General features: G+C 43.6%; 1 pseudogene; it reads left to right on the forward strand.

Moving 5' to 3' along the window:
• The first annotated feature begins 1600 nt into the window (after window positions 1–1600).
• On the forward strand, window positions 1601–3904 carry LOC144771736 (arf-GAP with coiled-coil, ANK repeat and PH domain-containing protein 2 pseudogene; annotated as a pseudogene).
• The last annotated feature ends 8761 nt before the right edge of the window (window positions 3905–12665 follow it).

Consider the following 12665-nt stretch of genomic DNA (forward strand, 5'->3'; position numbering starts at 1 on the left):
TCAAGGAAAGACACTATAATTTCTTGATATTGCAGGTTGGGCAGAGGATTGTTCCTTGTAGTGACAACAGACCTGGAGAAGGACTGTCTGATTCCCCAATTGTCAAATTGAGAGTATTTAAACACCAAAATGCTGAAAAGTTTGGATTTAACGCTCCATGACAGACACCTCCATTCTGGGAGAAAAAAATCAAATGGCTATAAAGCCACATTGTTTGTTACCTTCACCATAAATTCCCTTCGGTCTTCCATCATAGATACAGCATAGAGACAGTGACCATCCAAGCGACTGATGCAAGAAAAGAAAGATCCTTGTCCATTCAACCTCCTTTATCTTGACTAGCCATGAACATAATAGGTGAACTAGAAATATCCAATGTCACTACACAAATTATTAAATAATACCTACAGGTAACATTCGTAGAAAACAAACTCAGCTCAATTTGGACTGGGCCCTATGCAGTGACATTGAACACCTACACATCAAGCAAGGGACATTTTAATGGGCCTTTAGTGTCTCTCCCTTCATAGGTATTGGTGCAAACTCATTCATCTTCAACATATATGAGAATAATTAGAAACAGCACTGTTCATGCCAAAGTACCAGCCATGGGGCTTGTACTTATAAATGAAGGGCATATAGTCCACACTTACTGATTTTCCAGACGCCGCCCTTTAGCATGACTGAAATCCACATTCCTATATATTGATCACCTAAACAAACTTCCCGCTACGATTGTAATTAAATTATCTCCAGAAAAAAAGAACTGCACTGGCCCCTTCCCTTCCAAAATGCAGTTTAAGACGCAATGCAAAGTAATGGTTTCTTTTTCCAAGTCCCTCGGATGAAGCATGAGTGAAACAAAAAATACATGTCCCTAAAGTAAAAACTGTCAATCAGGAGCTGTATTGATCTATTGATTTTCGGACATTATAAACATCTTGTTTAGCAGAATCCACAGTCCTAATTAAGGTATCTGTAAGGTGTTTAATAATCTGTAACACGTTCAATAGTATACTAGTTTAGCAGACAGGAATCCCCTATTGACAAAGACTCTGGGGAGCAGGAGTCTCTGTGGTTGCAGATACCTTCCTTTACACTCGACCTTTGTGACCTGATAATAAAAAACACCCCAGGTTTGCTTATTTACAGGAAAATAACTAAAGACCACTGGGGTTTATGTACGAGGCCCTTGCGCCACTTAAGCGTCACAAAAGTGGTGCAGGGGGTTGTACATCTGCCCCCACTGCCTCCAATGATGAATTGCCTTATTGCTGAAAATACAAATACATTGGTGGAACCCTGCCGAGGACGACATTCCGATTCTATAATTGTTTCTATGACGCTCGGACTCTTGCATTGTTTTCCGTTGTCTATGTCTATGTGCGTATCTAGGAGACTGGATTGTCTGCCAGCAGGGACAGTGTTCAGAAGTGGAGGACGCGCCGAGGGCTGAGAGCTGAGAGGTGGGCGCTGGGCCGCGGTGAGGCAGGCTGAAGTGTGACAGACTTCAACTGCTGTGCTCAGATCCCCTTATCTTGCTGCTGCCTCCTTATTCCTGCCCTCACCTTGATCACCCGAGAGGGGCCGAGGCCACAGCATGAAGGTGACCGTCAATTTCGAGGAGTGCTTGAAGGACTCTCCCCGTTTCAGAGCCGCTTTGAAGGAGGTTGAAGGTGATGTGACGGGACTGGAAGTGAAACTTGATAAGCTTGTTCAGTTATGTAGTGGCATGATTGATGCAGGCACGGCCTTTTGTGCTGCCAACAAGCAATTTATGAATGGCATTCGGGACCTGGCACAGTATTCAAGCCAGGATGTGGTGATTGAGTCTAACTTGACGAAGTTTTCAGACTGCCTCCAAGAAATGATCAATTATCACACAATCCTGTTTGACGAAGCTCATAGATCCATTAAAACACAGCTCCAGATATTTATTAAGGACGATCTTCGAAAATTCGAAGATGCAAAGAAGCAGTTTGATAAGGTCAGTAAAGAAAAAGAAAACGCACTAGTTAAAAATGCCAAAGTTCAAAGAACAAAACTGCACGAGGTGGAGGAGGCAACAAACCTCTTAATCGCAAAAAGAAAATGCTTCCGGCACATAGCTTTGGACAAGGTCCTTCAAATCAATGTTCTACAGTCAGAGCGGAGGACTGAAATTTTAAAATCGATGCTATCCTTCATGAAGGCACATCTAGGCTTCTTCCACCAGGGCTACGATCTCTTCAGTGAACTTGAACCGCACATGAAAGAGCTTGATTCACAGTTGGATCGGCTTGCTGTGGATGCAGCAAAGCAGAAAAGGGACATGGAACAAAAACACTCCACTATTCAGCAAAATGATTTCATCAACGATGATCTCGGACTTGAATACAATGTTGATACTGCTAATGGCATTGTAATGGAAGGATATCTCTTTAAAAGGTCCACTAATGCCTTTAAAACTTGGAACAGGCGCTGGTTCTCAATACGAAACAACCAACTGGTATATCAGAAAAAAATGAAGGATAACCCCACAGTGGTTGTCGAAGATTTACGGCTCTGCACAGTTAAACACTTTGAAGACATAGAAAGACGTTTCTGCTTTGAAGTAGTCACACCAACAAAGAGCCGCATGCTACAGGCTGACTCAGAAAAGCTGCGACAGGCATGGATTAAAGCTGTCCCAACCGGCATTGCTACAGCATATAGAGAAAAGAGTGATGAGACAGAGAAGCTGGATAAGAAATCTCCACCTTCCACAGGAAGTCTGGACTCTGGCAGCAAGGTGGAAGAAAAATTAGTTAAAGGTGAAAGCGCCTTACAGCGGATTCAGTGGATCGCTGGAAACTCTGTCTGCTGCGATTGTGGTCTGGCGGATCCGCAATGGGCCAGCATCAACCTTGGAATCATCCTGTGCATTGAGTGCTCTGAGATACACAGGAGTCTTGGGGTGCACATTTCAAAAGTAAGGTCGTTAACGTTAGATACATGGGAGCCTGAATTACTAAAGCTGATGTGTGAACTGGGAAATCAAGTTATTAATCGAATATATGAAGCTAAATTGAAAACCCTTGGAGTAAAGAAGCCAGACAATGAAAGTCCAAGAGTGGAAAAGGAGGCTTATATCAGAGCAAAGTACATGGAAAAGAGGTTTGTGAACCAGGACTGCGTTGCTTCACACCCTCCTGATGGACAGAAAAGGCCTTATTCCCAGTGCAAGAACGAAGACCTCAGTAGTTCTGAGAAGTCCCTGGCATCACAGGATCACTTTTCAACATCTTCCAGAAGTTCAGTGAAAAGCAATGACAGTGTAATCCACTTCAGTTCAGAAGGCATTCGAGAACTTCTTGCCTCTATTGTATCCTCAAAGAAGTTGCATGAACCAGTCCTAGAAGTTGAGAAGCGAGATTCTTCAGTATTTCAGGATTCGAAAAAGTTTCATCCAGGGCTGCACCTTTATCGAGCTGCGTATGAGAAAGGCCTTCCTGATATGGCAGAAGCATTGGCACATGGTGCAGATGTTAACTGGGTGAATGAAGAGGAAAACAACGCAACACCCCTCATTCAGGCTGTGCTTGGGGGTTCTTTGGTCACCTGTGAGTTCCTGCTGCAGAATGGTGCCAATGTTAATCACATGGATCTGCATGGCAGAGGACCCCTGCATCATGCTACTGTTTTAGGGCACACTGGGCAAGTCTGCTTATTTCTGAAACGTGGGGCAAACCAGCACACCAAAGATGAAGAAGGAAAATGCCCCTTGACTATTGCACTTGAAGCTGCAAATGCTGATATTGTAACACTGTTACTGATGCAGGAATCTGAAGGACTATATGGACAGCCAGGTGACGAGACCTACCAGGACATATTCCGTGATTTTTCACACATGGCATCCAATGATCCTGAAAAATTAAACCATTGACAACCATCCTGTACACCAAAGTTTTGAAAGATGTGGAGGAGAAAAGTGCACCCTTGTCCTCACCCACACCTGGTGCTTCCGGAGTAAAGTGCCTGGTCCCTGGCTCTTTACCTGACGGGAACATTAGTTTAAGTACCGAACAGTCTGGGACCTCCTACAGCATTTGATTGACACAATGAATATAGGGTCCTTTATATGCAGAAAGACACCACAGTGCACCAGAAATATGGATACCTCAGCAGCCAGTCTAGCAAAGTACTCCTTGGTTTAAATGTATCAAGTTACCACATGGTCTGACTGTCCATGTATTTCACCTTGTGGTACCTCGGCGGAAGGATACACAGATTTGAAGGCTTCTCATTGTAAATCCTAAGTGAAGCAGATGCCATGCTATGTAGTATATGTCAATTCTGGCGTCTGTTTTCCATGTAAAACACACACCAGTGCATGTTCTAAAATTGTTTATACTGTTATTCTAGACGGCAGCTTTTGAATATCTAATTGTAGTTTTCATGTCCTAGTCAACAATGACTAGCTTGCCATTTCAATTTCTTAGCTTCAATAATAGAGGTATCAGTTTTAAAAGATACATTTGGCACATGGTTAAATGGGCACCATGTAGCATTCTCGTTTAGGAATTTATTTACCCATTTTTTAAATTCTTTAATATTGTGAACGGCATGCAAAGTACGAGGTTTTCAGAATCCTTGTTAGCACCTTACTTGGATATAATGAATGTAATTCTTGGAACCAAATCAAGAAATTGCTAGGTGCATGTGTATCCAAATAGTGCAAATTCAATTGAGTCACTTATCAGGTGCACATAAGTTCTAGTTCATCCGTACAGTGCTCCCACAGTGGGATTATTGTAACGTAATCGATTTTTCCAAAAACATTGCACTCCATGCACCTTCTCTTGAAGCATCTCCAGTAGCAACAGCCTTTCTTCGTACCCATGTCATTTTGTTCGCCCATTAAATGCAAGTCAAGTCTTACACAAAAAAATGTAAATAAATTAGAACAGAATTTTACCATTTTCAAAAAGGTATAGCAATGTTCTTCCAACTTGAAGGGAAATGTTATGCAAACAAATGTATGTACATAGTTTACTTCTTGAAGAGACCGAAATCAATAAAAACTTTTTGTTTTGAAACAGTAATTTCCAAAAATAATATTAATTTATTAAGTTCAAACTGGTAATTATGAGCATTTAAGTGGTATACGATTTGCAAAGAGTGGCGAGTTTCGTGTTGATTTCTACACTTTTAAAGCACTTAGGCGTAGTTAATTCGCTGCATGAATTTGGGGGTGGTCAATATGCCCCTCATTTACAAGAAAATGATGCAGCGTTGCGCCGCAAGCTGTTTTTGCTGTGCAGAGCTGCACAATTTTCAAAGCATATGGATGCATTGTGTTGACAACAATGCAATGCATGCGTGTGCTTTCCCCTACGCTGGCACACAATTGGCTGCCACGCCCCAGCGCAGGCACCCTTGAGTCATTTTTAAGGGATGCCTGCATTGTGGCGATGATTGTTTTTGTGCAGGAAGCCCAAAAACAATCAGTGATGACATTTCCTCTTTCTATGCATGCTGTAGAATACAGCATGCATAGAAAGAGAATAGAACGAGGAGAAATAAAAGTATTTCTCCTCTTGCACCACTCCTACCCCTTCCCTAGTGAGGCATAGGATTCTGACGCATTCCCAGCTTTTCAAAACTGTAAATCTAGGAATGTGTCAAGTTGCATGGATGTTGCGTGGAAACATCCACAACAACACCCATGGAATGCCCCTTTCATCCGGAGTAATGTGTGAAAGGAACTCATATTTACAAGGTCATGAAATATGACACTGGGTAACTTTACGTGGCTTGTATATATGGGCAGGCACACTGTGCCGCCGGTGTGTTAAAAAAAGTGACGCACCAGTGGCGGAATGACCTTGTAAATGAGGCCCTATGTTTGCAGTGTCTTGTATACTCTTGTGGATTCTACATTGAAATCTTAATCATGTGTCTTCCCTTTTAGGAAAGAAAGCTTTGCAAGTAAAAAACATTTGTCACAGTTTTATAAAAAAAAATTGGATCTGAAGAACCTATGATCAAGCCAAATGTGGAATTCAGAATGCATCCACTCACACAAAAACCCTACTGCCACAAACACCTTTGTGCACATGTACATGTAGGATCAAGCGCTGTGTACACGGTGGCCAAGCTAAGTGGGCACCACAGGCTGAATGCAGGAAGGATGCAAGGATTTTTTAGCACTAACTCCAGGAAACATAGGGCCTCATTTATAAGCCCGTTGTGGTGCTGGTGCATCACTATTTTAGAAGCACGAGTGGTGCAGAGTGCCTGCCAATATTTACAAGGCTGCATAAAGTCACCTTGCATGACTTTTCATGGCCATGTAAATATGGGACCATTTTACCCATTATTAGTGAAAAGGGCAGTCCATGGGTGTTGCTGCGGGTGTTCCCAAGCAACATCATGGAACCTGACACATTCACAAATTTACAAAATGTCGTAAACCTGGGAATGCTTCAGAATCCTACGACTCTCCAGGGGCAGTGCAGAAGTGGCACAAAGAGAAGAAATACTTTTGTTTCTCCTCGTTTGTTGTTCTTTCTATGTGTGGTGCATTTTGCAGCATACATAGAGGACCAACCCGCCTTTAGTGATTTTTTATCTTGCACATAAACAATCATCCCTGCAACACAGGCACCCTTACTCCATGGTGTCAGGGTGTCTAAGTTGGTGTATGGCTGCTATTTGTGCACCAGCGCAAGGCAGGACAGGAATGTGCCGCATCTTGTAGATACAATGCATTCCTGCCCTTTTATTTTGACTCACGACAGCACTGCAGGAATACTTGCTATGCTGCTGTGCATCAAAATTTAGTAAATGAGGCACTAAGGGAAGTTTTTTAGCTAATGCCCCCCACTTATACTGTAAAATTGCATCCTTCCTTCTATCGGTAATTTGGCTCCATCACCAGAGGCTCCATTCTTCTAGTGTCATTTTATGAAAGCACTGGCCCTGTCAACATAAAGAAAATGCAGGAACTGGTCAGAGGGAGGAAGTACAATCTTCCTGAGGCAGGGAACAATAAGAATGCTGAACTGTGAACATCAAAAAACATTATTCACATTACCAGTGGGTTGCTATAATACTCAGTAGTTCTTCCTAAATTTAGCAATATTAAAACTGATAAAAAGTACAAACATCATTCAGTGGTGCAAGGGGTAACCATGGTCCCTATTCCACTTCTCGCACCCTTATGGTTATCTCTTCCTCTCAGAGCAGTGACAGCCTAAAAACGTAGAAAAATGCATTGACTGACTTGATATTTCCTTGCCACAGTGTTTGATGAATGAATGAAAGTAGCAAGGACGCAAGTTCTGCTACTGCTGGTAGGATTTGAACCACTTTTGAGTTCTGAGAGTTCTAGCTGCCTTTATTAGCCTGCCTGTCTCATACAGTTTTTTCACCTCTCCTTGAATATTTGGAGGTTAAAACCCCTGCACTGCAGCCTCTATGGTTTAAATCAAGAAAGACTACGGGGTTAAACGGAGAAGAGAGAGGTATGACGAAGGCTGAGTGTCCTTGAAAGTGTGAATGGATGCACCAATGAGGGGGAGAAGGTATGTATGTCTTGTGATATTGGCGGGAATGTATGCATATTTGATAGTGAGGGGTATTTGTGTGTAAGGCACATTTATTTGTGTATGTGGCAGTGCTTGAAATAGGCTGAGCTTGTGTTACTGATGGGAGTGGAGTGTGTGCATATGTCAGTATTTATTTGTTCGTGTTTGTGTGTTGAGAACACACGATAGAGAGGGGTGTGCTCATTTGGCAGTACTCATGGAATTCACATGTGTTGAAAAGCAAGGGGACATTGAGAAGCTGAAGAACATGCACTTGACCCGCAAGAGTAGTTTGTAAAGCAGTGTCTGTGAAAGAGTATATAAGTTGTGAGTGTATGTGTCAATGAGGGTGAGATGTATGCATGTGGCAGGGTGGAGTCAGAAATGTGTATGGGATATTAAGGTGCACGTGTAGTAACAGGCAGGGTGGTGGTGTGTTCACAGAGCAATGAGGGGAAAAGAGGTGTGTGGTTTGAGGGAGAGCTGTGTGACTAAGGACCAAGAGAGCACAAAGGTGAATGAACTGGGAAGTTGAACGGCAAAGGTACAGGGATGTAGGCCATGAGAGCACAATGATGGAAGGGCCCAAACCGCTGTTGATTTGACCATACTGCACAGTATTTCCTATACCATAACCTCAAGGTACCACCTCAGTGCACATAATGAGAAATAATGCACAAAAACCTTTTTTTGCAAAAGATCTTAAACGTTGTAATACCACTTGTAAACAGATTCACATATACAATATGTACCAAGTACCATCAAGTAATGGGCCCACAGCGCAAAACTTTAATGAAAAAAAACATTTGCACTATTTTTTACATTGTTGGCATTACTTTAGAATGAGATTGAATGTGTCTAGTCAAAGCCCAAAATCATTTTAGCAGTTCCTGATTTTAAAGATGTTCCCTTTTTCTGAAGCAAAAACGGATTTTTCTCCATTATGACCTATGTTCACCAAATGGAGCCTAAATTGACTATCAGCGAGCAATATGTCAACTCAACAAAATGCCACTGGTACCTTTGGGGGTGCCAGTCCAACAGTTTTGTCTGTTTATCTGCTGTGGAGTCCTGAGTGCTGGGAAAAGTGAGTGAACTTGTAGCTAGGAACACAAGAGCCAGATGTGAGAAGGTGGGTTGGAATATGCTGTCCATTAATTAAAGTGGGCACCTTGTACCAGGCCACACTACCCTTATGATGTATCACTGTTCGGATCTTTCCTGCCCATATTTTAAATACACTCATCCATCATGGATTTCCACCATGGTTTGAGTTTTGATGACAACGCAGTCACTGACATACTGGCTAGGACCCCTTCACTACTAGGGACAGATGGCAGTGCAGCCTCAGGTTCCCATTCGGATGATTGGACCTCACTCACTGCATTAAAAAGAGAATGGATTGAGATCACCCTCCATGGTGCCCTCATGACTGAGTACCTGTGAGCAAAGATCGCTCCTCCAGGTCTAATTGTCAACACCTTCCCCAGGGTATTTCTCGATGACCCTACCTTCAAAAAGGAATAGTCCCTAGTCGCATGGAAGTGCACTAGGCACTGGTTCGTATTAATTATCAACACAACAAAAAGGTTAGCGGACGCTCTTCTGGTCAAAATCCAGATTGCGGAGGGAGCGCTGAATACTGGGGTCCAAATAACCACATATAAAACTAAACTTGCAGAAATCAACATGGAAATCACAGAGAATAAGGATTACCTAATGAAACAGAAAATAAGCAAACTTGAGAAAGACATCAAGAAATTCTCAAAAGAAAAGGCTTATCCCTACCTCAAAGATGACTATACATCAACCAGAACCGGCTATTCCTCTGATGATAACTCTGATACAAGCGAATCCAGCGACAGTACTAGTACAGGGGGTAGGGGCAGGGGCAATAGCCTGACAAGAAATCAACGACCCAACCACGATGAGCGACAAATGTATCCAGGGCCTTCACACTATCAAGGACCACCACAATACAATGGACCACCACAATATAATGGCCATCCTCCTCCCTTTTGGCAGTTTCCCCAATACCAACATGGCCCACCTCAATACTTTAACAACAACGGCAGCCCACCTTTTATAGGCAGAGGCTGGGGCAGAGGAAGAGGGCACAACAGAAGAGGTACAAAAAAACAGGTCCTGTGGCAGGATCAGACAACCGGAATGGGCACCAGGAACAAGACACAAGGCAGGAAAACCTATTGGTTAACCTTTCACATCGGACACTTTCTGAGTCTGAGGAATCAGTACACCAGAAGGGCCTTGGCTTTGTCCCCACTCCCAAAATTGACCGGTTTAGGACACACAGTGAAATACACAATTGGTTTTGTACCATACTTCTGAAAGCCTACTTTAAAGACACTCCCCCCAATGAACAAGAGGACTCTGGTTTAAGGAATACGTCTACCTTTACACCATACACCAATATTGTCCCGGTTGAGGTGCTAGCTTTTGAACAAGCAGTCCTGAAAGAGCTAGATCAACCCTTAATGCGAGTGCCCTTCCACAACCTATCGAATTTGGAGAAAGACATGATCATTACCTTAGCAGATGACCTGTCCATTACTATAAAACAAGCTGACAAGGGCGGTGCAACAGTGATTCAATCCACCACTGACTACGATTCAGAATGCACTCGCCAACTCACCAATAGGAGATACTACACTCCAATTACCATTGATCCTACACCTCGGTTGGCTGCCAAGATTTCCTCACTTTTCTATGAGGCAGAATCCAATGACTGGATCAGCATGATGGAGGCAGACTTCCTGATTGCTAAGGAACCCCTACTTCTACACCTTACCCAAAATTCACAAGGGTGTGACCCCGGTTCCTGGCCTTCCCATCGTGTCAGGGATTGGCTCCATTCTGGAACCCCTTTCCATCTTCTGTGAGCACTTCTTGCAACCGATAGTCAGATACACTCCATCATTTGTGAGAGACACCACCGACATCTTGCAAATCATAGAAGGGATTACCAACACAGATGAGATTGACCTCCTCATCACTCTTGATGTGGAGGCCCTTTATACGAATATTCCACAGAGGGCCACCTTAGAGGTTGTTGAATCAGCCCTCAGTTCATTTGACTGGTCTTCTCCTACTCCTGTTGCATTTATAATGGAGTGTGCTACCCTGGCTCTGACAGAGAACTTCTTCGAATACAAACAACAATTGTTGCATCAGAGCCAGGGTACATCGATGGGTAGCACCTTTGCTCCCAGTCTAGCCTATATCTACATGGCACATTTTGAATAACACTACATCTTTGACTCCAATAACCCATACCACAGTAATTTATTGCTGTGGAAACACTTTATTGATGATATCTTGATTTTCTGGCATGGGACACGAACTGACTGTGACGAGTTTGTAGGGTGGATCAATGGACTTAATGACTACCTCAGGTTTCCCCACACGATCTCTGATACATCAATTCCATTTCTGGACATCAGCATCACATTGACAACAGGGCATCTACATACCTCCCCGTATAAAGAAAACATCCGACCGAAATAGCTTACTCTTGTACACCAGCCACCATCCTAAAACACTGAGAGATAATCTACCAGTGGGACAGTTCTTATGAATAAGACGGGTACCTGGAAAAACAAATTAGAGACTCCTTGAAAAGGGCCAGAAACAACCCAAGGTAAGCTTTACTTGTAACCCATCCCAAACCACTGACTGAAAATCTCATGTGCGTAACATCTTTCACCCCTGACTCCGCACGGATCAAAAAGATAGTTCTTAAACATTGGCAGATTTTGAACACAGGGGACCTACAACTGCCCAGACCCAGATTTTCATACAAACAAACTCGCAACCTAAAGGATGCTTTAGTACACACTAGACCCAAAAGAGCCACCCCTGATACCCAGAGGACCCTATGGAGCCTTCCACTGGTAACCGGACACTACCCTGTGCAGAATCCTGTCTGTCGCTGGCAGCATCCATTTTGTGCTGCCCAGGTCATGAAAGCTGGTTCCGGGTAGTCTGATGACCCACAGTAGTGGTTGTAGAAGGGTGGAATCATACCTCCCACACCAGTTACTGGTGTGGAGGTATGATTCCAAGGTGTTTGACACCAATCAAGGCATGTTTCCAAGCAGTCGTTAGCATTTACCGCAAGGTTATAATGCACTTAAACATATATGTCTTCTTGCATCACAGACAACCCCGGAGAATGGTCACCGAAGGCTGCAGAGGGGCTTTGCTCATGCAGGGGCACCCTTTCACGTAAAACTCAGCACCCTGCCTTCATGATTGATAAGGCCTGCCATAAGGGTGACTGATACATTTTTTAAGTGTAGTGATTTAGATGGATATAATAAACCTATATCACAGTAAGTGGTGCAAGCACCATCTTACACAGTCTGCTGTAGCAGTCCTGTCGTGTCATTTTGAATAGCCTCTCGGGGTGGCATAATTCATGCTGCAGCCCATAGGAGGCCTTTGAGGTACGTATGCCCTGGGTACATGGTGTGCCATCTACTAGGGAGTCATGGGGGTACCTCAGTATCCAATCTGGAATGTACCTATAGTACATATACAACAATTTAAGGGATAAAGCAGATAGACTGGGGTCCTGGATAGCAGGATCCCAGTGAGACTAGTCAGAAACAGAGATATATCAGCAAAGAGTGGCAGTAACCATAAGAAGCAGATCCTACTTTCCTACATAACCCCCCAAACATAAGGACATTAAACAAAACTTGACCTGTTGAGTCTTCATGTTCTAAGTAAAAATATCTGGAGAGTCCGTCTGCATTGGCATGGTTACTCCCAGGTCTATGTTCCACTGTATAGTACATCCCCTGTAGGGAAATGAACCACCTCAAAATTTGGGGGTTTCACCCTTCATCTGTTTTAGGATTCATTCCAATTCCAGGTGAATTCTGAATCCAGACGCCACATCTTTCGGCAGTTCGCAGCACCAGCTCCAGCTCAAGCAGAGCGGGAGTAGGAGCAGGACGAGAGCGGTAGGAGCGGTAGGATGCTGAAAACTGCTACGGCTCTGACCCCAGTTCCCCTCTCCCCGCTGATTTTTCCACCAGCCCCAGCGCACCGGGGGTCCCACGATAGAGCGGCTGCTTTCACCACAATCGC

The sequence above is a fragment of the Lissotriton helveticus genome, chromosome 8 (genome assembly GCF_964261635.1).
Source record: "Lissotriton helveticus chromosome 8, aLisHel1.1, whole genome shotgun sequence".
NCBI lineage: Eukaryota > Metazoa > Chordata > Amphibia > Caudata > Salamandridae > Lissotriton > Lissotriton helveticus.